Raw genomic sequence first — 4,551 nt, 5'->3', positions numbered from 1 at the left:
CGCCGTAAAACACTTTACAAAAACAACAAATTGAAACAAACCAAAACAAAACAAAACAAAAAACAAAAACGAAAGTAAAAACTGTACCAAATCAAATCAAATCAAATCAATTCAAACCAAACCAAACCAAACAAACACAAAACAAAAACATCAACCAGGCGCTGTGTGCCTGAACCCTCTGGAATGCCGAATTGCCTGCCTTTATGAAACTAAGCAGGCAACCCGGATATGCTTCTCGTGTTTACAAGCTGACTCAGGCTGAGTGGAACAACAATAGATCTAGGCCTTGGTACAGTCCAGCATAACAACTCACAACATAACGAGGAATTAACTTACTGTTTTTTCCCCCATCACTTCCTAGCGGCATGTTCATTGAACAATATTGCTGATAATTACGTGTTTTTGTTTGTTTGTTTGTTTGTTTGTTTGTTTGTTTGTTTGTTTGTTTGTTTCTTGTTTTATAAGAAAGAAAGAGGAAACACAACATTTTTGCATCATCAACACGTTCTCCAGGTCTGTATCAGCCGCACTTCGGTGGAAGCAAATTTTTTTCCCAGGATAATGGTACGTTGATTTTGTCCCTTTGGAACGCGACCTTGTGTCTCTGCTGCTGGCACAGCGGGGATGGTCCTGGTTCAGATCTCTAACTTGACATTTAGAAAATATAATGGTTGAGCAGGATGTTTTCCTGGCTGTCTAATTACATGCCATTAGTCCTGTAGGAAACGGACTTCAATTCGGAGGTGCTACTGCTTAAACAACTTTAAAGCATTGAAAGGAACGTTGACGTACACAATATTATCGCTGATAGAATCGGGGAACATAACACTTCATGTAGATCAATACTTTTACTACCCTCACTTTCAAATGTTTACTTTTACTTTCTCATTCTCTGTTGCATATAAGCGTCGATCGCATCGCGAGGAGATGCACTATGCAGTTTTCTACAAAGCTCCCACATTCACTTTTCATTCAGCGGTAAGGTATATCTAGATCTAATATTTACACAGGTACTATTATTCTTATTTCTATTTCCAAAACACAGCTATTACCAAGTTGTCAAGCGTCTTTCCGAGGACGTAACTCGTGACGTAAACAGCATGTTAAGTTGTCTTTCTCACACACCAGAGAGTAGTTAATTTTAATTAAACAGGGCCTACTCTCTTCATACACTTTGACATCCCCAGAGCATTCCTCTGAATTCATAATCGTGCAGAAAGAAATCTCATTTGAGACATATTTCATTTATACCACTTTCACGAACCGAGCACTTCATTCACATCGTTAAAGAGAGCAAGTTGCAAGAGGTTTTTTGTTGTTATAATTTCTAAGAGCCTCCTCCTCCATGAACAGCAGCGGCAGGGCTATATGCAATGAATAATGCAAACAATTGCTTTTAAATAGGACATATTTTTTCCGTAAAATACGGGTCACCGAACTTTGAAAAAGTGGGCCGGATAAATGAGTACAAATGCACTGAATGTATAAAAACTTTACCGCAGCTTCAGTTGTAGTTGTAGAAAGAGTTTCACGGCACTTGCAAAACAATAAGATCATAATATTATGTGAGGCAGCGTGGTGGAATCAGGCTCTCGTAAAAATAATCAAAGTGAAGAAACTGGCATTTTTCCACAGGTTTGTGAATCTTTATCAAATTTTTGTTTTTTGGCTCAACACCTTTCATGCCCATTAAAGAACTCATTTCTGTTTCTTAAAAACGTTAATTAAAGGCACAAAAAATGTAAATTTCAGTTACCACGGACTATGAAGCTAAGGAAATAACTAATCTTTGGTGGCCATTTTCTCACTAATTTTACCTCTGAAAACAGGTGACCCCACCTCCTTCATTGGCAAATATCTCGACTTCTATTCAGGATAAATGGATATTTTGTTCATTGAAATAAAGAAAAGTGAACAAGCTTCAAGATGATACCAATAGCTCTACATGCCCCAAAATTGACGAGAGCCTGATTCCACCACACTGCCTCACATATAAGTGCCGAAGATTAGAGGTGTTACAAGAGAGTAACAAACTCAAAAAGGAGGAGAGATTAGGACAACAAATGTTTGATAGGAAAGAAATAATAGACTACAGCAGAGCACCCGCCAACCACCAACAAAACAAAACAAAACAAAACAATACAACAGCTTTATGAAGTCTATAAAAGTACATTTTATTTGCACTGCACAGTTCAATGAAATATTGGAATTAATACGGTGACCAAGTTCTGAGAACTCTACAAACATACAGTTCCAGATTCCTTTTTTACCAGCATGGCAGCAGGCAGGGCGAACTGACTTTGGGAACCCCGATCTGCCTGTCATGGGCTGGCTGTACTTTAGTGAGGTGACTGTAGTTAGGTGACCCTGCTCCATAGCATGCTCAATGCACTTTACTATATGTCAATGTACTGTTTTAACCCCAGCAGACCGAACAACTAACTCGGCTTCCCCCGGAAATATTACTAAGGGTGCGACCACATTACAATTACAAGTGATAGCTGTAGCTAGCTCGAAGCAAGAACTGCAGCTTGCAAGAAGCAAGCGATGAGCGACAAACTTGGGGGTGGTCATACTATGAGCTGCTGTTCTCAAGCTGGAAATAAGCGGCAATCCCAGCGGGAAAGAACTGATGAGTAAACTGGTGTGTTGACTGGGGTATTGGGTCAAGTGTAAAGATGGTCCAGGGACCATCTGGTTCTGGCAGCATAATCTGGCATGTTAATTATGTCTTTATGATGTCATACCTTGTACAATGTCATCGTATTACTGTATTAGTAGCTAGGTTTGTAATTTATCTCTCAGTCTGAGTTGAAACTTTCTGTAAAAACAAGTTCTTTTAGATTATCACATAGGAATATTAATGATTACCGTGTTGCTTTCATACCACAAACAGCAACTTCTTCCTCACCACTTATATTGCGTCATTTCTACGGGCCAATTATAGATATCGTGATGTACTACTACTACTACTACTACTACTACTACTACTACTACTACTACTACTACTACCCATCAACACCTCTACCACTACCAGTACTATCTTTGTACAGATTTTCAAAGTTGGCATTCCAATGTAATTATTTTTTCGTGCTTTCGTTTTATGCTCCAAATGAGAATACATAAAATAAAATGTATGTTTATAAAAATATAACTTACCTGAAATGCCGGTTTCACGTGCAAATTCTTCTTAAGCTTTTCTGTTTTTGTCTCGTAATAATAGTAATGATGCTCTATTTTCCAAAGAGGAGGTTTGTCTTGCATATAAGAAATAAACTCAGCTGTTTTGTGGGCCTCCATTCTAGATATGTCAATTTGATTAGATTTGTATTATAAATTTAAATTGTGGTGTCAGTTGAAATTGAACTTCAGATCTTGAACTTATTCCTGGAAGTAGAAATGAGATACTGTTTGATGAACAGCACAAGAGAAGTGGGCTCAGCCAGAAAGCGACACAAGACACCTCTATTGTTAGGAGTAGGAGAAGCAATAAAACACGGCAATGCCAAGGCCGAACGGGGAGCGAGTAGAAACATAGCGAAGAATATTCTCTATCCAAGATCGCGAGACTCGCGCGTGAAACAGCTCTTAGTGTGGCCATTCCCACGGAATTCATCTCTGTCCCACTTCTCCGCTTCTTCTCCTTCCCGCCCAGCCACACTCTCACGCTTTTAATGTGGCCGTAAAAGCAGCTGAGGCGGCCAGGGAACGAAAATCAAGACAAGCAATTAATGTGTGACAACGCGGTGGGATCAGCCTCAGGCACTCGTCAGTTTTTTTTGGATATAGAGAGTTATTGGCATCATCTTAAAGTTTGTTCATTAATTTTGTCTTGCTTTTGAAGAAATACACATCAGTCTTGAACAGAAATCGAGACATTATTGGTCATTGAAGGAGATGGGGGTCGCCTGGTGTCAGAGGTAAAATTAGCGAGAGAAAATTGCCGTCAAAGTTTGATGTTTTCTAAAGCTTGAGTGTCCTAGGAAACTGCAAATTTACATTTGTGTGGCTTTGATCTACGGTGTTTTCAGTAAAAACCTACACAAAAATGTGGTTTTAAATAGCCATGAAGGTTTTTTTAGGCCAAAACAATTTAAAATTGGAAGAAAAATGCTGGTTTCTTTGATTTCATTATTTTGACGAGCGACTGATTTCATCACGATGCCTCCTACGTTATACTGACATTGACACTGACCCAACAGACCACAAAATGCTCTGTTTGACATCTGTTTCTTCTAAAAGGAATAGATCTATTTATCTAGGTTTAACCAACTGAACAAAAAAATATATTTATTAGGGAGATCTGCACACAACTCCAGGAAAGGGAAAGGCGCTGCTATATGGGGCGAGTTATGGCGTTAGTGATCATTACGAGAAGTTGTTTGCTGGTATATTCCCATGCTAACCTTCCTTTGGTATAAGGCAAGGTCTATAACTTTTCTTCCTGCTTGGATGTTAAACCACGTGACTTGTTCACGATGGTCAAATTCTTCTTGTTCTTCTTTTTCTTCTTCTTCTTCTTCTTCTTCTTCTTCTTCTTCTTCTTCTTCT

This window comes from Aplysia californica, unplaced genomic scaffold, assembly GCF_000002075.1.
Source record: "Aplysia californica isolate F4 #8 unplaced genomic scaffold, AplCal3.0 scaffold00118, whole genome shotgun sequence".
In the NCBI taxonomy this organism is placed as follows: domain Eukaryota; kingdom Metazoa; phylum Mollusca; class Gastropoda; order Aplysiida; family Aplysiidae; genus Aplysia; species Aplysia californica.
This window is presented reverse-complemented; position numbering follows the sequence as displayed.